This window comes from Ranitomeya imitator, chromosome 4 (assembly GCF_032444005.1).
Source record: "Ranitomeya imitator isolate aRanImi1 chromosome 4, aRanImi1.pri, whole genome shotgun sequence".
Lineage (NCBI taxonomy): Eukaryota > Metazoa > Chordata > Amphibia > Anura > Dendrobatidae > Ranitomeya > Ranitomeya imitator.
Genome location: NC_091285.1, coordinates 459,636,333 through 459,660,048, shown reverse-complemented (window position 1 = coordinate 459,660,048; position 23,716 = coordinate 459,636,333). Strand labels below are relative to the sequence as shown.

Below are 23,716 nucleotides of genomic sequence, written 5' to 3'. Positions count from 1 at the left end.
GCTTCTCTCACCCTTTTTGGCACATGCACAGATTAATTCCATTAGATCTAATAACCAATTCCTCATAAGTCAGTGAGTAAGCACTATTCAAGCCTATAACAGCTAGAAGAGCTCAGAAAGAGATAAAGCCATGACATTGTCAAACACCACGTCTACTGATTCCATCTGACGGCCTAATGGCCCTGTTGCTCTTAATTTACGTCTCTACAGAGAGTTTGAAATGTTTTAAGCAAGTTGCTTCTCTATGAGATAGAAAACCATGGGATATTTGCTTATTTCATGTGCTTTTGTGGATATATTTTATTTTTTGATACTGGCTCAATGCATACCCACAGTGCTGGATATTGCTGTCCACTACTCACATACATCCGGAGGAAGTGGAAGCTGCTGCACTCTCACTTCTTCCAGATGTATGTGATGTGTCCAAAGGTGGTAAGAGTGAAGCCAGTGCAGTTTGGCGGCAGGGATTGCGTAACGTACGAATGTCACACGATCCCTGGGAGTGCCAGTAAAGACACCACTGGAACGGCACCCGAGGGGAGTATAAATGTTATTATTTTATGAGGAGAAAACATATGGATTGAGAAGAGGTTGTCCAAGAAGTGGACAACCCCTTTAATCACTTACTTTAAATAATGTTTTATTCTAATTCTGGCTTATTTTATTAACACTTGACCAAATATGGAAAGCTTGCAATTGCTCATAAAACATACTTAGGGGAGAAAAGAGACAGAGAGAAAAAGAGCCATAAGAGCTTACACTCTACTGAAGGGAGAAAGAGAGAGGACCTCGCTGACCGTTAGAGCTTACGTTCTACAAAATAGACTTACCTGGTGACTCTAGAGAAATTAAACAAATGTGCTGTATAAACTGTGCTCTGCTCTGAACCACTAATCTGTGATGGCCGAGGTTCTGACACCCAATGAGATGGGATAATCCGCTAGATGTTATAGCTGCAGGGAATTTGGAGGGGAAATCTCAAACTGCGACAAAAATCATGTATGCCTGCTCTCTGAAGCTGCAGCAGTGTGGAAAATGGCGCCAGACTTGTTTTTTTGGGGTTTTTTTGGAATCGAATCTCAAAATGCACCTGTCTCAATTGAAAGGCAAGGAACCAAAGCATAAGACAGGAAGGAGGAAAAATACGATTTCTCTGGGCATTGCCACAAAAGATGATGTGCCAGATGGTAAGTGAGATTTTTTTTATTTCCGAATGGTAAAACATACCTAATGAAAAGGACGGATCATCCCAGAAACGCGTAGTCTTGCTACCATTCGAAAATATTAAAGAAAAATCTCTATCTGGCTCGTCATCCTCTGTGGCAGCACCGGGCTAAACCCCATTTTTTCTTCCTTCTTGGATTAGCAATCGGATGTTGGAACTCTTCATGGCATCAGAAGCCTCTTTCCACAACTTGGCGGAAGTTCAAGTGACTTCTGGAAGCAGCACAGCTAACTTAGTGTTAGGACTGGCGGAACGCACCAAGACAGATGATAAAGGTGCGTTCGCAGTCCGGGGTCCACCGTGCAGGTGAGAACCTGCTGCTAGCAATTAGCAGACAATATGGCGGTATACACGCGTGGGTTAAACCTCACCCAGCGTGAAGAAAGCGATCCTGTTAATTCACAGGACCGCAGTACCGCACTAGTGCGCGAGCAAGTGGTCAGCGGACTTAACCCCAGAAGGGATTGGAGCCCGATTAGACCCTTGCTGGCGTAACACCGCAACTGGGTGTGTAGAGAACCTTAAGCAATCTATGTGCACAAGAGTGCGAGCGATGCCGCACTAACGGACGCCACTAACCACCCAGACTCGGGTATGGAAAGCGCAAGGCAGGCGCACGGCGCCGTACTGGCAGGCACAGCTACAGGACGCTGTGATGTGTGTTAGTGCTGTAGGCTAAGTCGGGCGCTAGGTAGCAGCCATACACCTTCCGCGAACAGACATTCAATAGGGTAGGGGTTTCCAAGGACGACTTGCACTCACAACATACACACATAAGCAATTGTAAGAAAATACTAGCGCATGGCCGTGCGGTCATGCGCAGTTAATATAGCAGCAGCACAGGAAGTGGCCACAGCACTTTTGCCCTTCTAGGACCTGCCAAGAGGACCAATGGAATGTGCTGCAGAGACTGAGCACATGACCCTCGATCTCCAACGGGAGACCTGACGCTGGGCATGCTCAGTACATGCAGACAAGGACTTAGTCCCAGAGAAGTCCGCTCGCTGCTGACCAGCACTGACTTTAAAGGCAGAGACTGGAGAAGCAGCACTAACTCTCAGAACAGAGTGAGAATGAGCAAGACGCTGGGACCGACGTCCTTGCTGAGCAGGCTCCACTGCGGCTGGACAAGAATGGGAGACCGCAGCGGAAGTGGCTCGAGATTCCCCCTGTGCAGAAGCGGGAACTCGACCCCTAACATTACCCCCCCCTCCTAGGGCCCCCCCCTCCTTGGGCCTCGCTACGTTCGAAGGCAGCAATGAGCTGCGGAGCCCGAATGTGCTCAACAGGCTCCCAGGACCTGTCCTCGGGACCATAACCCTTCCAGTCCACCAAATAAAATTTTTTACCACGCATCACCTTGCACCCCAAAATAGCGTTCACCTCATAATCGTCCGTAGACGAACCCGATGTCCCAGCAGATGACTCGGAAAAGCGGGACATATACACGGGTTTCAAGAGGGACACATGAAAGGTGTCGGTGATACCCAGGCGTGGCGGAAGGGCCAAACGATAGACCACAGGATTAACCTGTTCGAGGACCTTGAATGGACCCAAGTAGCGAGGAGCAAATTTAGTGGACTCAACTCGCAGCCTGATGTTACGGGCGGAGAGCCACACCAAGTCGCCAGGAGCAAAGGTCGGGGCGGGACGCCGATGAGCATCAGCGGAGGACCTCATTCTCTCCTTAGAGGCCCGAATGGCATCCTGAGTGCGGTCCCAAATATCCCGTGCCTCCACAGCCCAGTCTGCCACCCTGGAGTCGGCGGAAGACACGGGCATAGGCACAGGTACCCGTGGATGCTGACCATAGTTGAGGAGGAATGGGGTTTGTCCAGTGGAGTTGGCAACGGCGTTGTTCAGTGCAAACTCTGCCCATGATAGCAAGGATGCCCAGTCATCCTGCCTGGCTGAAACAAAATGCCGCAGGTATGTGACCAAGGTCTGGTTGGCCCTCTCTACCAACCCATTCGTCTCGGGATGATAAGCGGAAGAGAGATTCAACTCAATACTGAGAAGACGACAGAGCTCTCTCCAGAACCGAGACGCAAACTGGGGACCCCGGTCACTGACAATTTTGTCTGGCATACCATGTAGGCGGAAGATATGTTTGATGAACAACGCTGCCAAGGCCCGTGCAGAAGGTAACCGCGGCAGCGGCACCAAATGCACCATTTTTGAGAAATGATCGGTGATGACCCAAATGATGGTACAGCCGCGAGACTTGGGCAAACCCACAACAAAGTCCATCCCGACCATCTCCCAGGGCCTATCTGCCACCGGCAAGGGATAGAGCAAACCAGCTGGCCTTTGACGCGGAGATTTATTTTTGGCGCAGGAGACACACGCCAGAACATAATCCCTGACATCCCGGACCATATGCGGCCACCAGTACGTCCTCGCCAGTAGCTCAGATGTCCTCTTTGTCCCAAAGTGTCCACCCACCCTGGACGAATGAGCCCAAGAGAGAACCTCCGGTCGCAAATTAATGGGCACAAAAGTCTTGCCCGGAGGCACAGACTCTAGCGAAACCGGCGCCACGGTTCTCAGGCTCTCGGAAGGGACAATAAGCCGAGGCTCCTCTTCCTCCTCCTCAGTTGACATAAGGGAGCGAGAGAGAGCGTCAGCACGGATATTCTTCTCCCCGGCGAGATAATGAAGGGAAAAGTGGAACCGGGAGAAGAACAGGGACCATCTGGCCTGGCGAGAATTTAGCCGCTGGGCTGTCTGCAAATAGACCAAATTTTTGTGGTCCGTGTAAACTTGGAAGGGAAACCGCGCACCTTCCAGAAGATGTCTCCACTCCGAAAAGGCCAACTTCATTGCTAGCAACTCCCTGTCCCCGATGGAGTAGTTCCTCTCCGCTGGCGTGAAGGTCTTGGAGAAGAAGAAGCATGGATGCTTCCGACCTTGAGCATCCTTTTGGTAGAGGACTGCTCCAGCACCAACGGACGAGGCATCCACCTCCAGTAGGAATGGCTTATCCACATCGGGACGATGTAAGATGGGAGCGCTAGCAAAGTGGGACTTAATAGAAGTGAAGGCCTTGGAGACCTCTTCCGACCACAATTTGGGATTCGCTCCCTTCTTGGTGAGGGCTACCAAGGGAGCCACCAAAGTTGAGAAGTGGGGAGTGAACTGGCGGTAATAGTTTATGAACCCCATAAAGCGCTGCACCGCTTTAAGAGAATGGGGCTCTTGCCAGTCCATCACAGCCTGTAGTTTGGCAGGATCCATAGCCAATCCCTGGGCGGAGATGATATAGCCCAGGAAAGGTAAGGACTCCTGCTCAAACACACACTTCTCCAACTTTGCGTAAAGAGAGTTTGCCCGTAGGAGGTCGAAGACTCTGCCAACATCTCTCCGGTGGGAGTCAATATCTGGAGAAAAGATGAGAATATCATCCAGATAGACTACAACCGAGGTGGAAAGCATATCCCGGAAGATGTCATTGACAAAGTCTTGAAAAACGGCAGGTGCAGTACAGAGCCCGAAGGGCATCACCAGATACTCATAGTGCCCATCTCTGGTGTTAAATGCCGTTTTCCACTCGTCCCCCTCACGGATGCGAATCAGATTGTAAGCACCCCGCAGATCTAGTTTCGTAAACACTCTAGCTCCCCGAAGCCTATCGAAAAGCTCAGAAATCAACGGCAAAGGGTACTTGTTCTTCACTGTGATAGCATTAAGACCCCTGTAGTCTATGCATGGACGTAGTTCTCCATTCTTCTTCTGCTCGAAGAAGAACCCTGCCCCAGCAGGTGACACTGACTTCCTAATGAACCCTCTTGCCAGATTCTCTTGTATGTACTGAGACATTGCCTCCGTTTCCGGGAGAGATAATGGATAGACTCGACCCCGGGGAGGCTCAGCACCAGGCAAGAGATCGATAGGACAGTCATAGGGGCGATGGGGAGGAAGGGTCTCCGCCGCCTTCTTGGAGAATACATCTGCATAAGACCAATATTGCTTGGGGAGAGAGGATAGATCTGCGGGTACCTCAGTAGTAGCAACCTGAACGCACTCTCGGTGACACCTACCCCCACATGATTCACCCCATCCCAGAATTCTGCCTGAGGACCACTCGATGTGAGGAGAGTGGTACCGTAGCCAAGGTATCCCCAACAGGACCTCATCAATACCCTCAGGAATGACGAGCAGAGAAATAATCTCCTGATGGGATGGCGACAGTGACAGAGTAATAGGGATGGTCTGATGTGTTATCTGTGCGGGGAGTGTCGACCCATTCACCACTCGTACCGTTACTGGTTGGGATAGCATAACCAGGGGTATTGCGTGACGTTGGGCGAAGGCAGAAGACATAAAATTGCCCTCCGCCCCAGAATCCACGCAGAGGTCTACCGAGTGGGAGGATGAGCCAAAGGTAATTGTCCCCTTAAAGGACAATTTGGAGGCAAACGTCGCAGTGTCTAGTGCACCTCCACCTACTACCACTAGACGCTGACGTTTCCTCGACCGCTGATGACATCTGGTGGCAAGATGTCCTGACTGTTGGCAAACCTGGCAACCCTGGGGTGCACGAGCAGTCTGGGACTTAGATCCCGCTCGTGACACCACCTTAGGTTCCTGGAACTCAGGAGCCTGAACTGGAGATTCCAAAGGTTTGGCGAAGGTGGGAGCCAGCCGAAACCTCTGCCTACACTGGGCTCGCTCTAACCTCCGCTCGTGAAAACGGAGGTCAATGCGAGTAGATACTGCTATTAACTCCTCCAGTGTGGCGGGAATCTCCCTAGTGGCCAGAGCGTCCTTAACGTGGTCAGCCAGCCCCTTCCAAAATATAGGGATAAGGGCTTTATCCGTCCACTCCAGCTCAGATGCCAGAGTGCGGAAATGGACGGCAAAAAGGCTGACCAAGGACGAGCCCTGAGTCAGTGCCAACAGTTGGAGCGCCGTATCATGGGTGACACGAGGTCCTAGAAAGACCTGTTTCAGAGTGCTCAGGAATAACGGAGCACTCTGCACCACATGATCGCCACGCTCCCACAGCGGCGTAGCCCACTGCAACGCCCTGTCCGACAATAAGGAAATTATAAAGCCCACCTTAGCCCGCTCTGTAGGGAAACGAGAGGCCAGAAGCTCGAGATGTATTGAGCACTGACTCACGAAACCCCTACAGGACTTACTGTCACCAGAAAATTTCTCTGGTAGCGGGAGGCGAGATAGCGTCGGTACAGGAGCGGCAGTGGACAAGGTAGCTGCAGCCACACTTGCAGCCTGAACAGCGACAGCAGTAACATCCACAGCTGAGGTTGAACGCTCAAGAGCCGCCAACCTTCCCTCCAGCTGCTGGATGTACCGCTGTAAACGCTGATCGTCCGCCATTTTACTAGCCAGACCCTGGCGCTAGTATTATGTTAGGACTGGCGGAACGCACCAAGACAGATGATAAAGGTGCGTTCGCAGTCCGGGGTCCACCGTGCAGGTGAGAACCTGCTGCTAGCAATTAGCAGACAATATGGCGGTATACACGCGTGGGTTAAACCTCACCCAGCGTGAAGAAAGCGATCCTGTTAATTCACAGGACCGCAGTACCGCACTAGTGCGCGAGCAAGTGGTCAGCGGACTTAACCCCAGAAGGGATTGGAGCCCGATTAGACCCTTGCTGGCGTAACACCGCAACTGGGTGTGTAGAGAACCTTAAGCAATCTATGTGCACAAGAGTGCGAGCGATGCCGCACTAACGGACGCCACTAACCACCCAGACTCGGGTATGGAAAGCGCAAGGCAGGCGCACGGCGCCGTACTGGCAGGCACAGCTACAGGACGCTGTGATGTGTGTTAGTGCTGTAGGCTAAGTCGGGCGCTAGGTAGCAGCCATACACCTTCCGCGAACAGACATTCAATAGGGTAGGGGTTTCCAAGGACGACTTGCACTCACAACATACACACATAAGCAATTGTAAGAAAATACTAGCGCATGGCCGTGCGGTCATGCGCAGTTAATATAGCAGCAGCACAGGAAGTGGCCACAGCACTTTTGCCCTTCTAGGACCTGCCAAGAGGACCAATGGAATGTGCTGCAGAGACTGAGCACATGACCCTCGATCTCCAACGGGAGACCTGACGCTGGGCATGCTCAGTACATGCAGACAAGGACTTAGTCCCAGAGAAGTCCGCTCGCTGCTGACCAGCACTGACTTTAAAGGCAGAGACTGGAGAAGCAGCACTAACTCTCAGAACAGAGTGAGAATGAGCAAGACGCTGGGACCGACGTCCTTGCTGAGCAGGCTCCACTGCGGCTGGACAAGAATGGGAGACCGCAGCGGAAGTGGCTCGAGATTCCCCCTGTGCAGAAGCGGGAACTCGACCCCTAACACTTAGTAGTTTCTATAACTTTGGCAACATAACAGAATGACTTTAGTAGGAATAATCCTTTAGGTTTCAGGCTTAAGGCTTCTGTGTTGTAATTTTATTACATTTTCCTGCTTTTGAAATCTCAAGTTTAAAAGCGTACCACCTATTGATTCTGAGAAATACACAAAAAATGATACAAGAACAAATTATAAGCCTTTTCTAAAGTACAGATGATTGGTCAAAAGATTATGCATAGTATTACAGCAATGCAGGTTTTACTTTGATGTTACGAGAGGCAGCACAAAATCTGGAATGTTTTATCCATGTAGTGGCTTCTATTAGCTTCCTGCTCCTCCTCCTATTGCTCCATTAAAATATAGGAATGCATCTTACATTGCTTTATATGTTACTATATTCAGCATAAGGACAGCAGCATAGATATCAAATACGAATATGCTGCACTTGGTGGTTTCCCCCAGTTTAGAGGAAGGAAGACTCAAACTGTCGTCAAGATATTAAGACAACGGAGAACCTGACTTCAGTGTCTTAAAGAGCCATTGCTTTAATTACTAAATTTGCTAGGTGATTTAGATTTTCTAGATAATTAATCATGATGCAACACCAGCAGGGATTGGACCAAGTATAATATGCAGAATGACAACAACCCAATACATACAGGCAATGTCATTAAGACATCTCTTTATCGAATTTGTCTAAGAATACATGAAAGATTTGTGCAACCCAAAATCCACATAAGATCTGTGGCTCGTTCTGCAAGATATTTGGAATAATCTCTCTGCCGAAAAACTTCAAAAACTGTAAAAGTACTTAGAAGAATTAACGCGTTGATGATGTTTACAAGGAACTGGGTGGTCACACAAAATATTGATTTGATTTAAATTCTTATTTTGTTTATTCACTTTGCATTTCATGTTTTTCACTGATGAAAAAAAAAACTATTAATGGGAAACTGTCACCAGAAAAAAAACACTATTAGCCTGAAGATATGACATTAAATGCAGGTTAATATAGCTATTAACATGCCCGGCACCCACACCTACCCAAACCCTGCCAGGAGAAAATGAACTTTATTTTCCCCGGCAACAATTGGATTTCAGTCATAGGGGCGACATCGACGCATCTTCAGTCACCCCTGAATAAACAGAGCAGCGGCAGTAACTGAACCCATTGCCCTGACTGACAGCCAGCCCCAATGCAGAGCCTGTGTCAGTTAAGGCTTGGGGCACGGTTACAGATGCCTCACTGCATACACAAAAGTGGTGACTGAGCCTGCACCGGCGCCATCCCGCGACTGAAAGCCAAACATTGCCAGAGGGGAATAAAGTTACATTTCTCCTGGCAGCGTTTGGCTTAGTGAGAGAACCAGGCAGGTTAAAATGATATTAACTGTTGTGAGTTCTGTTTTTGGGCTCCCTCTGGTGGTTACTGATGGTACTGGGTGATTTGTGTTCTGCTGTCTCTGGTGTCCACCTGTTCTATTAGGATTTGGGAGTTTCCTATTTAACCGGGCTTTCTTGTCATTTCCCCGCCGGCTATCAAGGTTATCAGAGTGTTTTGTTACCTCAGCTTCTGGCTACAGTAATCTTCAGGACAAGCTAAGTTTTTGATTTTCTTGTTCCACGTTTTGCTTTATTTTTGTCTTGTCCAGCTTGCATATAATTGTCTCTTTGCTGCTGGTTGCTCTAGTGGGCTGTAATTGCTCCTCATGTTCCATGAGTTGGAACATGAGTTCAAGTAATTACAGGATGGTTTTTTGAAGGGTTTTTTGCTGACCGCGCAGTTTACTTTTGTATCCTCTGCTATCTAGTTTTAGCGGGCCTCATTTTGCTGAATCTGTTTTCATACTGTGTATGTGCCTTCCTCTCATTTCACCGTCATTATATGTGGGGGGCTGCTATTTCTGTGGGGTATTTCTCTGGAGGCAAGAGAGGTCTGTGTTTCTTCTAATAGGGGAAGTTAGATCTTCGGCTGGTGCGAGACGTCTAGGATCAACGTAGGCACGTTCCCCGGCTATTGTTATTTGTGTGTTCAGGTTTAGGGTCGCGGTCAGCTCAGGTTCCATCACCCTAGAGCTCGTTGGTGCTTGTCCTTTTGTGATTCCCTGCCATTGGAATCATGACAGTATAGCCGGCCAAAATGTTTGGGCTGAAGTAGGAGGAAAAGTAGTCTGAGGAAGTTTTTTTTTTTTTTCTCTCCTCTGAGGTTGCTGCCTAGCCTTAATTGCAGCCAGGCTGATTTTTTTTTTTTCCTCCTCTTAATCCTTGAATGGCTCTGACCTTAGCTGTTTATCATGGACGTCCAGAGTTTAGCTTCCAGCTTGAATAATCTTGCTGCTAAGGTTCAAAATATACAAGATTTTGTTGTACATGCTCCTATGTCTGAACCTAGAATTCCTATTCCAGAGTTCTTTGCTGGAGATAGATCTAGTTTTCTGAATTTTAGGAACAATTGCAAGCTATTCCTTTCTTTGAAATCTCGCTCTTCTGGAGACCCTGCTCAGCAGGTTAAGATTATTATATCTTTCCTGCGGGGTGACCCTCAAAATTGGGCATTTGCATTGGCACCAGGGGATCCTGCGTTGCTTAATGTGGATGCGTTTTTTCTGGCATTGGGTTTGCTCTATGAGGAACCTAACCAGGAGATTCAGGCTGAAAAAGCTTTATTAGCTCTCTCTCAGGGGCAAGATGAAGCAGAAATATATTGTCAAAAATTTCGGAAATGGTCAGTGCTTACTCAGTGGAATGAGTGCGCCCTGGCTGCAAAGTTCAGAGATGGCCTTTCTGAGGCCATTAAAGATGTTATGGTGGGGTTCCCTGCGCCTACGGGTCTGAATGAGTCTATGACTATGGCTATTCAGATTGATCGGCGTTTACGGGAGCGCAAACCTGTGTACCATTTGGCGGTGTCTTCTGAACAGGCACTTGAGACAATGCAATGTGATAGAGTTCAGTCTAGAAGTGAACGGCAAAACTATAGGCGGAAAAATGGGTTGTGCTTTTATTGTGGTGATTCAGCTCATGTTATATCAGCATGCTCTAAACGCACAAAAAAGGTTGATAAGTCTGTTGCCATTAGTACGTTACAGTCTAAGTTCATTCTGTCTGTGACTCTGATTTGCTCATTATCATCCATTTCCGTCGATGCCTATGTAGATTCAGGCGCTGCCCTGAGTCTTATGGATTGGTCATTTGCCAAGCGATGTGGGTTTAGTCTTGAGCCTCTGGAAGTCCCTATTCCTTTGAAGGGAATTGACTCTACACCTTTAGCTATGAATAAACCTCAGTACTGGACACAAGTGACCATGCGTATGACTCCCGTTCATCAGGAGGTGATTCGCTTCCTGGTATTGTATAATTTACATGATGTTCTAGTACTTGGTCTGCCATGGTTACAAACTCATAATCCAGTCCTTGACTGGAAAACAATGTCTGTGTTAAGCTGGGGATGTCAGGGGGTTCATGATGATGCATCTCCGATTTCTATCGCTTCATCTACTCCTTCTGAGGTTCCTGTATTTTTGTCTGATTATCGGGATGTTTTTGAGGAGCCTAAGCTCAGTTCGCTTCCTCCTCACAGGGATTGCGATTGTGCTATAGATTTAATTCCTGGTAGTAAATTTCCTAAAGGTCGTTTGTTCAATCTGTCAGTGCCAGAGCATACTGCTATGCGGGATTATGTTAAGGAGTCCTTGGAAAAGGGACATATCCGTCCATCTTCGTCCCCTTTGGGAGCAGGTTTTTTTTTCGTGGCCAAAAAAGATGGGTCCTTGAGGCCTTGTATAGATTATCGTCTTTTGAATAAGATTACCGTAAAATATCAGTATCCTTTGCCTTTGTTGACTGATTTGTTTGCTCGCATTAAGGGGGCTAAATGGTTCACTAAGATTGATCTTCGGGGTGCGTATAATCTTATACGAATAAAGCAAGGTGATGAGTGGAAAACCGCATTTAATACGCCTGAGGGCCATTTTGAGTATTTGGTAATGCCTTTCGGACTTTCTAATGCTCCTTCAGTCTTCCAGTCCTTTATGCACGATATTTTCCGTGAATATCTGGATAAATTTATGATTGTGTATTTGGATGATATTTTGGTTTTTTCTGATGACTGGGAGTCTCATGTTCAGCAGGTCAGGAAGGTGTTTTGTTTCTGCTGATCAGGATGACTGGGTTACCTTTTTGCCGCTGGCCGAGTTTGCCCTTAATAATCGGGCTAGTTCTGCTACCTTGGTTTCTCCTTTCTTTTGTAATTCGGGGTTTCATCCTCGTTTTTCCTCTGGTCAGGTGGAGCCTTCTGATTATCCTGGAGTGGACATGGTGGTGGATGGGTTGCATCGGATTTGGAGTCATGTGGTGGACAATTTGAAGTTGTCCCAGGAGAAGGCTCAGCAGTTTGCTAATCGCCGTCGCCGCGTGGGTCCTCGACTTCGTGTTGGGGACTTGGTGTGGTTGTCTTCTCGTTTTGTTCCTATGAAGGTCTCTTCTCCTAAGTTCAAGCCTCGGTTCATCGGTCCTTATAGGATCTTGGAAATTCTTAACCCTGTGTCGTTTCGTTTGGATCTCCCGGCATCGTTTGCTATTCATAATGTGTTCCATCGGTCGTTGTTGCAGAGGTATGAGGTACCTGTTTGTTCCTTCGCTTGAGCCTCCTGCTCCGGTGCTGGTGGAGGGAGTATTGGAGTATGTTGTGGAGAAGATCTTGGATTCTCGTGTTTCCAGACGGAAACTCCAATATTTGGTCAAGTGGAAGGGTTATGGTCAGGAGGATAATTCTTGGGTGGTTGCCTCTGATGTTCATGCTGATGATTTGGTCCGCGCTTTTCATAGGGCTCATCCTGGTCGCCCTGGTGGTTCTCGTGAGGGTTCGGTGACCCCTCCTCAAGGGGAAGGTACTGTTGTGAGTTCTGTTTTTGGGCTCCCTCTGGTGGTTACTGATGGTACTGGGTGATTTGTGTTCTGCTGTCTCTGGTGTCCACCTGTTCTATTAGGATTTGGGAGTTTCCTATTTAACCGGGCTTTCTTGTCATTTCCCCGCCGGCTATCAAAGTTATCAGAGTGTTTTGTTACCTCAGCTTCTGGCTACAGTAATCTTCAGGACAAGCTAAGTTTTTGATTTTCTTGTTCCACGTTTTGCTTTATTTTTGTCTTGTCCAGCTTGCATATAATTGTCTCTTTGCTGCTGGTTGCTCTAGTGGGCTGTAATTGCTCCTCATGTTCCATGAGTTGGAACATGAGTTCAAGTAATTACAGGACGGTTTTTTGAAGGGTTTTTTGCTGACCGCGCAGTTTACTTTTGTATCCTCTGCTATCTAGTTTTAGCGGGCCTCATTTTGCTGAATCTGTTTTCATACTGTGTATGTGCCTTCCTCTCATTTCACCGTCATTATATGTGGGGGGCTGCTATTTCTGTGGGGTATTTCTCTGGAGGCAAGAGAGGTCTGTGTTTCTTCTAATAGGGGAAGTTAGATCTTCGGCTGGTGCGAGACGTCTAGGATCAACGTAGGCACGTTCCCCGGCTATTGTTATTTGTGTGTTCAGGTTTAGGGTCGCGGTCAGCTCAGGTTCCATCACCCTAGAGCTCATTGGTGCTTGTCCTTTTGTGATTCCCTGCCATTGGAATCATGACAATTAACCCCATATCTGCAGGTTAATCACATTTTTTCTGGTTACAGATTCCCTTTAAACACTTCTGTTTCTGAAAACATTCTTACTTTACAGCACTTTTTCAAAATCTGCCTAAAACTTTTGCACAATACTGTATATTTGAAAAATGGTTTATATTTCTGCTTCCTTTTACGTCACAATGTTTTTAACCCCTTAATCCCATATGACGTACTATCCCGTCGGGGTGGGCTTTAATTCCCACCGACAGGATAGTACGTCATAGGCGATCGGCCGCGCTCACGGGGGGAGCGCGGCCGATCGCGGCCGGGTGTCAGCTGCCTATCGCAGCTGACATCCGGCACTATGTGCCAGGAGCGGTCAGGGACCGCCCCCGGCACATTAACCCCCGGCGCACCGCGATCAAACATGATCGTGATGTGCCGGCGGTATAGGGAAGCATCGCGCGGGGAGGGGGCTCCCTGCGGGCTTCCCTGAGCCCCCTGCAGCAACGCGATGTGATCGCGTTGCTGCGAGGGTCTCCTACCTCCTTGCTGGACCCAGATCCAAGATGGCCGCGGCATCCGGGTCCTGCAGGGAGGGAGGTGGCTTACCAAGTGCCTGCTCAGAGCAGGCACTTTGTAACGCTGCACTGCTCTCAGACAGATCGGTGATCTGTCAGAGTGCTGTGCAAACTGGCAGATCACCGATCTGTACTGTCCCCCCCTGGGACAAAGTAAAAAAGTAAAAAAAATTTTTTCCAAATGTGTAAAAAAAAATAAAGAAAAAATATTCCTAAATAATGAAAAAAAATAAAAATATTATTCCCATAAATACATTTCTTTATCTAAATAATAAAAAAAACAATAAAAGTACACATATTTAGTATCGCCGCGTCCGTAACGACCCGACCTATAAAACTGGTCCACTAGTTAACCCCTTCAATAAACACCGTAAGAAAAAAAAACGAGGCAAAAAACAACGCTTTATTATCATACCGCCGAACAAAAAGTGGAATAACACGCGATCAAAAAGACAGATATAGATAACCATGGTACCGCTGAAAGCGTCATCTTGTCCCGCAAAAAATGAGCCGCCATACAGCATCATCAGCGAAAAAATAAAAAAGTTATAGTCCTGAGAATAAAGCGATGCAAAAATAATTATTTTTTCTATAAAATAGTTTTTATCGTATAAAAGCGCCAAAACATAAAAAAATGATTTAAATGAGGTATCGCTGTAATCGTACTGACCCGAAGAATAAAACTGCTTTATCAATTTTACCAAACGCGGAACGGTATAAACGCCTCCCCCAAAAGAAATTCATGAATAGCTGGTTTTTGGTCATTCTGCCTCACAAAAATCGGAATAAAAAGAGATCTAAAAATGTCACGTGCCCGAAAATGTTACCAATAAAAATGTCAACTCGTCCTGCAAAAAACAAGACCTCACATGACTCTGTGGACCAAAATATGGAAAAATTATAGCTCTCAAAATGTGGTAACGCAAAAAATATTTTTTGCAATAAAAAGCGTCTTTCAGTGTGTGACGGCTGCCAATCATAAAAATCCGCTAAAACACCCGCTATAAAAGTAAATCAAACCCCCCTTCATCACCCCCCTAGTTAGGGAAAAATTAAAAAAATGTATTTATTTCCATTTTCCCATTAGGGTTAGGGCTAGGGTTGGGGCTAAAGTTACGGTTAGGGTTTAGATTACATTTACAGTTGGTAATAGGGTTGGGATTAGGGTTAGGGGTGTGTCAGGGTTAGAGGTGTGGTTAGGGTTACAGTTGGGATTAGGGTTAGGGGTGTGTTTGGATTAGGGTTTCAGTTATAATTGAGGGGTTTCCACTGTTTAGGCACATCAGGGGCTCTCCAAACGCGACATGGCGTCCGATCTCAATTCCAGCCAATTCTGCGTTGAAAAAGTAAAACAGTGCTCCTTCCCTTCCGAGCTCTCCCGTGTGCCCAAACAGGGGTTTACCCCAACATATGGGGTATCAGCGTACTCAGGACAAATAGGACAACAACTTTTGGGGTCCAATTTCTCCTGTTACCCTTGGGAAAATACAAAACTGGGGGCTAAAAAATATTTTTTGGTGGAAAAAAAAAAGATTTTTTATTTTCAAGGCTCTGCGTTATATACTGTAGTGAAACACTTGGGGGTTCAAAGTTCTCACAACACATCTAGATGAGTTCCCTGTGGGGTCTAGTTTCCAATATGGGGTCACTTGTGGGGGGTTTCTACTGTTTAGGTACATTAGGGGCTCTGCAAACGCAATGTGACACCTGCAGACCTGTTGTGAATTCTGTGATCAAGCTCCCTCCTGTGGTCATGAGTGGGGTGGTACTTCGCCTGGTTCTGTCTATGAGCTTCCTCTGGTGGATGTGAGTGGGGCTGCGGCTTCTGAGTTTCCTTCCTCAGGTGACGAGGTTAAGTCGTTAGGTGCTGCTCTATTTAACTCCACCTAGTTCTTTGTTCCTGGCCTCCAGTCAATGTTCCAGTATTGGTCTTGCTTTCTCCTGGATCGTTCTTGTGGCCTGTCTGCCCTGCATAAGCTAAGTTTTGCTTGTGTTACTTTTGCTTGCTATATTTTCTGTCCAGCTTGCTATATTGGTTTTTCTTGCTTGCTGGAAGCTCTGAGACGCAGAGGGAGCACCTCCGTACCGTTAGTCGGTGCGGAGGGTCTTTTTGCCCCCTCTGTGTGGTTGTTTGTAGGTTTTTGTGCTGACCGCAAAGCTATCTTTCCTATCCTCGGTCTATTCAGTAAGTCGGGCCTCACTTTGCTAAAATCTATTTCATCTCTGTGTTTGTATTTTCATCTTTACTCACAGTCATTATATGTGGGGGGCTGCCTTTTCCTTTGGGGAATTTCTCTAAGGCAAGGTAGGCTTATTTTTCTATCTTCAGGGCTAGCTAGATTCTCAGGCTGTGCCGAGGCGCATAGGTCTGGTCAGGAGCGCTCCACGGCTACCTTTAGTGTATGATAGGATTAGGGATTGCGGTCAGCAGAGTTCCCATGTCTCAGAGCTCGTCCTATGTTTGTAACTATCAGGTCACTTTGTGTGCTCTTAACCACTAGGTCCATTGTGGTTCTGAATCACCTGTTCATAACACAGACAATTCCATCTAAGTCTGCATTCCAAATGGCGCTCCTTCCCTTCCGAGCCCTCCCATGCGGCCAAACGGTGGTTCCCCCCACATGTGGGGTATCAGCGCACTCAGGACAAATTGGACAACAACTTTTTGGGTCGAATTTCTCTTCTTACCCTCGGGAAAATACAAAACTGGGGGCTAAAAAATAATTTTTGTGGGAAAAAATTTTTGTTTTATTTTTACGGCTCTGCATTATAAACTTCTGTGAAGCCCTTGGTGGGTCAAAGTGCTCAAAACACATCTAGATAAATTCCTTAGGGGGTATACTTTCCAAAATGGTGTCACTTGTGGGGGGGTTTCAATGTTTAGGCACATCAGTGGCTCTCCAAAAGCAACATGGCGTCCCATCTCAATTCCTGTCAATTTTGCATTGAAAAGTCAAACGGCGCTCCTTCCCTTCTGAGCTCTCCCGTGTGCCCAAACAGTGGTTTACCCCCACATATGGGGTATCAGCGTACTCAGGACAAATTGTACAACAACTTTTGGGGTCCATTTCTCCTGTTACCCTTGGTAAAATAAAACAAATTGGAGCTGAAGTAAATTTTTTGTGAAAAAAAGTTAAATGTTCATTTTTATTTAAACATTCCAAAAATTCCTGTGAAGCACCAGAAGGGTTAATAAACTTCTTGGATATGGTTTTGAGCACCTTGAGGGGTGCAGTTTTTAGAATGGTGTCACACTTGGGTATTTTCTATCACATAGACCCCTCAAAATGACTTCAAATGAGATGTGGTCCCTAAAAAAAAATGGTGTTGTAAAAATGAGAATTTGCTGGTCAACTTTTAACCCTTATAACTCCCTAACAAAAAAAAATTTTGGTTCCAAAATTGTGCTGATGTAAAGTAAACATGTGGGAAATGTTACTTATTAAGTATTTTGTGTGACATATCTCTGTGATTTAATTGCATAAAAATTCAAAGTTGGAAAATTGCGAAATTTTCATAATTTTTGCCAAATTTCCGTTTTTTTCACAAACAAACGCAGGTACTATCAAAGAATTTTTACCACTATCATGAAGTACAATATGTCTCGAGAAAACATTGTCAGAATCACTGGGATCTGTTGAAGCGTTCCAGAGTTATAACCTCATAAAGGGACAGTGGTCAGAATTGTAAAAATTGGCCCGGTCATTAACGTGCAAACCACCCTCGGGGCTTAAGGGGTTAAGGAGGTCATCTTTATAGTGCCTACACTGTGTTCAGCAAAAGTGTATATCATATATTATAAATGAGGATATTGGAAAGCTATAGTGGGTATAAAGATAAGAAACTAGACTAATACATTGGATGGGAGCTCTCTCATAATGGGAGCTTAGAAAAATTGGGCTTAATCGGCTTATAAATTGAGCCACCTCTAGAAAAGCCACCTCTTTTCTCTATGTATAAACAAATGTTTGGTTAAGATAAAGAAACGGCATATGATTTGTTCCTTAAAAGAACCCTGCAAAGGACTAGGAGATATTCATTACATGTAGAGCAAAGACAATGTAGACATTTTAACAGGAAAGAGTTCTTCAATGTTAGATTAGGCATATACTAGATCAGAAGTTAATGAAGGACTGCTGCAATTCCTATGTATAATCCAAGGGTTAACACTGTAAATAATGTCTAAATCAGGCAGTGCAGATACATGTGTTGAAGTCCTGCATTGAATAGTGTGCAATTAGCATAGTAACGATGGGTAGCCATTAGGGATGGGCGATCATGATTGGATAAGGTGTTATCCGTGCATGCACGGGTGCTAACAGAGTGCCATTGGCGTGCTTGAAAAATATGTTCTAGTGCCCGCGGCTGCATGTCACGCGACTGTTCAACAGCAGCAACCCATGCAGGAATTGCCTGTTTGTTAGACAATCCCTGCATGAGTTGCGGCTGTAGAATAGATGCTCGGACAACACCTTATCAAAGCACGTTCGCTCATCACTAGTAGCCATGTGTACTGACGTCTTTTCTCCAGGCTGCTCACAAGGATGTAGTACGACATGGAGAATTGGAAGCAGTTGGCTGTGCAAGCAATAATCTACAACACTGTATAGAGTAGGGGATGTTCGATTAAGTAAATTGATTTATTAAACCTATATAATTACACTTGCGTCAGCACAATGCAGCACGCAAAGTAACTCAGGCTTCTTATGTCAGTGCAACAGTGGGATTCATGTATTTATTGATTGCAGTGTATTTGTATGTGTTTGTATACTGCATATGTGCACACTAATGTATTAATATTGGCATCTTGGACTTGTTTTATGTTTGATTTGTTAAACCTGTTCATGTCATAGATGACTGGACAGCACAAAATCCCCCTAGGATAATGCCCCCCTCAGGAGAGGGCTGTGTTAGAATGCATGTTGGGCCTGGTGCTAATACAAAATGGACAGACCGACATGAAAACGTGGAATTAAAGTTTCTCTGGCATTTTCTGTGAGATATGCACTTGCAGTGCAGCTGTTGATCATGTAAAACTTTTCCATTTGTTTTTATGCATAAAGCAACTCTTCCATTTAAATGATTTACAAGTTTCAGTCTTGTACTGTTTGCGGCAATCTTTTTTTTCTTCCTGAAAGTCATATTGGAATCATATATAATTTATTTGGCACCGACTGAAAAGTGCTGTTTTTTTTCTGCTACAAAACCCTGGGGAATTGCTTAAACCCCTTTTAAAATTGAAGCAGCTAAAGAATCTAAAATATAGAATTGTATTGCGTCCTTTAAAATTTGTTACAAATTGCTATGTAGAAATTACAAAAGTCTAAATTTTTGTGTAAAAAAAATAATGAACCAATTACTGACAGGGTGCGTAGAATGTCAATGGCAGATGATTGACATGCGGTGTATGACATGGCTACACACATGTATACGACTCTCCACCACATCAGTTATTTCTAGTGTCTTGCACAGTACGGTTTCGAATTTCATTTTATTGTCTCAATAGTCTTCATTCAGAGTTTCCATTCTCGCACACATTTAGATTTTTTTTATCTTATTAAAACTTAAGCTCCATTTTTTTCAAAATAAATTTGCATCATGCAGCAGTGCCCTGGACTTATGCATTATGTATATTGTAAAGCTTAGTTTGCCGGAAGGGAAACAAGTAACTATAAAAAGTCATATGAAACAACAAGTTTTCAAGTGATTTTCAGCGAAGGTCACTCAGAATGAGAATGACATCATTTATGATAGTTTGTGCATCCTAAAATGAAGGAAAGTGCAACATTCCAACTTCAGATCTTGGTACCATTAGGGCAAGTGACTCCATTAGGAGTTTCTGTAGATAGTTCTCCCTCTCCTTTCCTCCAATGATGGTCTTTTGTTTGCTTCACTGTAGATGTAGCCTTTCTCAAAATTATTTTCCAATTGATGGGTTAAGCAATGCCAAAGGGTACAGTATATTTACTGGCCGGAACATTCCATATAGTGATGTTGATCTGGAAAATTTTAAGGTAGGCCATGAATTTCCTCATCAGACCTGATTGTAGGTGAAAGTATAGAACTGTGAAGATGCAAGGCACATATTCAGTTGTAGTGGTTTGTCTAAGAGTATTGGTTCAACAGAATCATGGCTTTGATACTGATGTCTGATTCTCACTAAGAATGCTGCGAGTATTGTCAAGATACTTTCCAAATGATGTGGAGTACCTAACAGAGGTCACACTTATGGAAGCTCTTGAGAGTCACCAGGTATTAGCTTCAAGTAACCAATGTCTCACTGCCATACAGGAGAATGATGACAGTGACACATATGACCATATAGACCATGGATTTGGTTTCTGTTATAAAGTACATCTTGGCACAGGTCCCCAGTTTTTCAGATGCTCTAGTCACAATGCTTTGGATTTAGACTGGTAGAAATGGTATGTCATCAGGATATTGGATGTATATTATTCCTGTCTCAGGAACTTCTGTCTTGGCCTTCAACCAATGTAGGTTGAAGAGCTTTTTGTGGAGCTGGAACTAATTTGATATATATGTAGAGATACACATATAGTGGATATAAAGAACCTACACATCTCTGTTAAAGCACCATGTTTTTATCAAGTAAAAAAAAAATTATACAGCACCAAGAAGAATCCTTTTCCACATTTGATGTCACCTATAATGTGCACAATTCCATTGAAAAGTAAACTAAAGTCTTTTTGGGTGGAAAAAGAAAGATAATGTGGTTGCATAAATATGTACATCGTTAAACTAATACTTTGTTGAAATATCCTTTTAATTTAATCCAGCATTCATTCATTCTGGGTAGTAGTCTGTCAGCATGGCACATCTAGAATTGCGAACTTTTTCTACTCTTCCTTGCAGTTGAGTTCCAAATCTGTCCACATCTCCTGTGTGAGCTATGGTGGGAACCCCAAAGATAGCAGGTATATATCACATAAACATATGTTATAAATGGTATAGTTTAACAGTACACTCGAACAAGTATTCAATTGCATTCAAACATAAATACCTAAATAGATGTCTATGATGGAAAATGAGAAAATATGTTTAATCAACAAATATCACGAGTAATAAAGAAATATAAACAATTTAGCGAAGAAAGCTCACCCACAAAACACCCAATGCAGGTTTCACTGTTGCTTCATCACAGCATACAATATTATTTTTTTATAAAAGGGCTGTCTGACATCTTAAAATGCCCTTTATTAATATGTATTTTAGCCAATCACCACTTTTTGTAATTTGCTTTATTTTAAAATACCTAACTTCCCTGTATACAGCTTATACATAAATGTTCTTTTTTTTAACTTTGCTTCCTGTGTCATCTTGATTAGGAGGCTGAGGCTGCACTTACTTCTGCTTTCTATCACCATTACATCATCAGGTGGTGGCGCTATGGTCACATACCACAGTTTCTTTCATCGCCAAACTCTATATCTGGAATAAATAGTACCAATAGCAACTGTGGGAAAGGTGACCACAGCGCCGACACACTTCTTCTGTCACTAACAGCTTTTTTCTCTGAAACAGGACATCTTTAGGGGGTGGAGAAAGAAGCAGTGTGAGTGACACTAGAACTGCCCCTTGATTATGATTGGTTTTAGGGCGGTGATGGAAGCAGGGTGAGTGACAGCAAGCTGTTCCACTGCATCAATTGCTAAATTCTATTACATTTTAATTAGCAGATCTGGCAAAATTCTAACCAGCCATATTGTGGTGATTTTTCCAGAGAATGTGATTCGCAGCAGACTAAATGTTCCTTAATAAGCTCTGAAATGTCTCCAGACTCCACAGCATAACAAACATAAGATGTAGAAAAATAATACTTATACTCACCTTACAACTCACTTATCCGACTCTTCTGCTCTTCACTGTTCGACATCTGATTTTAGGAGCATGCTTTTATCCCTGCCGCCAAGCACTGAAATCATGGGCCTCTTCACGCTATGCAAGGACTTCCATTTTTGCAGAAGCCTGGGATATTTCTAGTAAAGTGCATGTAAGGTCACAATATCATAACATCATGATGCGCATCAAGGCCATGCGTGCTAGACATCCCAAGCATCTTCAGAGCCTAGCATGAGGAAGCCCCAGGATTTCAGTGGTTTGCAGTGATAAGAAGATGCACCGTGGACTGGACAGTGGACTGTGAAGTACAATTTATTTTCACCAGCCTCATGGAATTCCTAAAAATTATACACACTCACTCTTCTCTAATCAACACATAAAAAAGATGAATGTTTGTTTTGAACCATTTATTGCAAAAATTCAAATTTGTAAAGTGCAGAGATGGCAGTTTTTTAAATATTCAGGGAAATTCCAACCTATATTCCTCTGCAATTTATATTGTACAACTAGCGGAAGCTATTATACAACATATCAAAAGACAAATGAGCTACATTGTAAAATGCTACATAGCAGTGCCCCATTTATTGTACATAATATGCTTACACGTCTAAGAAATGTCTCCCTCAGGTCCTGGAAACATGGATTACAGCCCATTTGATTTTTCTGTTACACCGAAGTAGACAAATATGTGAAAAGAAAGTTGTAATTTAATGAATTTTAGAACAAAATGGATCAGTGCGAAATGTAATTGTGCAGTATACAAAATCTCTCCTCTCAAGGACAAAATATCGCATAAGTCTGCAGCAAGGTTATTGGAAGCTAATATGCTTTAGGGCTTACGAGGAAAGAAAATTGATGGGGGATGTAGAGCATCAAGGTGTTATAAGATCAGAGAGACAATTTAGAAACTATCTTACCCAGCACTGACAGCTGAGGCAAGATTTCCAGATAGCACTGCACAGACATTGTGATTTGACCTTAACGCCCTTGTGTCTTTTAACACATGAATTACCACATCAATATACGGGTATATTATTCAACAACTCAGAAGGCATTTATACTTTAGGATATAGCTTCCTTTACAAACACAGGGATTTTATTTCAGTTTACAGTATATTTTTAGAGATGACAGAATCTTTTGAAATTCAAATTCGTCAGCTTTGACCAATTTTTTTTCCAAAAATTTGATTTGCAGCAAATTGAATAGCTGTGAATGGCAATTAGTGTAATGCTTTCAAAAGCCCTCAACACACATGCACAATAGAATCCTGGGAAACTCACTTTTCAAGCTCTGGTAGCTCTTTTTCCTCTGCATTCCTATTGCATTTTCATATTGGTCATAATTATTCTAGAAGTTGGACAACTTCTTCTCATACCCCTCGCTTGCTCCTGGTAAAAAAAAAATAAAGCTTATACTCACCTCCCATGAAGGCACCATTCCCGAGTGTCAGCACGGGCTCTCCCTAGTGCTCCCATGCTGTTGTTGTGACAAGTGAGCCAGATGCCCATCAGCGCTGGCATCACTGTCCCCGTTTCCTGTCAAATTGAAGAGGAAGTCAGAGATCAGCTGCAGAACGGACTTCCTCTTAATGCACAATTTGTTCGAAGGTGGGGACAGTGACTTTAGTGTTGATCGGGCACCCACGTGACAATAACTGCACGAGAGTCAGGGACAGCGCCAGCACAGGAGGTGAGTATAGGCTTTCTTATTTCATGGGGGCCAAACATTTTGATCAAGAAGGGGTTGTCCTACTAGTGGACAACCCCTTGAAGTGTTTTAAATATCTTTCTTTCCTTATCTCTATCACAAAGCTGTGAGTTGTGAATTGCTATCACTATTCAGACTCCCTACAAAATGGGGAAGCGGCGTGGTCAAGCCTGAGGTCCTTTGAGCACCTTTGGCTCATGCAATCTACTGTTTTGTGATGGGCATTGTTTTAGCGATTTTAACGAAACGAATCGCAAACTGTTTCAATTTACCGGGTTCACCAAATTTCCTAAAATTTCAACATGCATTAAATTCACATCTAATCTATTTGCTCATCTCTACTATACATGGATTAAATTTCATACATTTTTTATCTTATACATTTTCCACAAATTATTTTTAAAAAA

General features: G+C 44.4%; 1 protein-coding gene across 3 annotated transcripts in view; it reads right to left on the bottom strand.

Annotated features, from left to right (window-relative positions):
• Positions 1-23,716, bottom strand: part of SHF (Src homology 2 domain containing F) — a 427,205-nt gene that overhangs the window by 60,942 nt on the left and 342,547 nt on the right. The gene's annotated exons all lie outside the window — the stretch shown is intronic.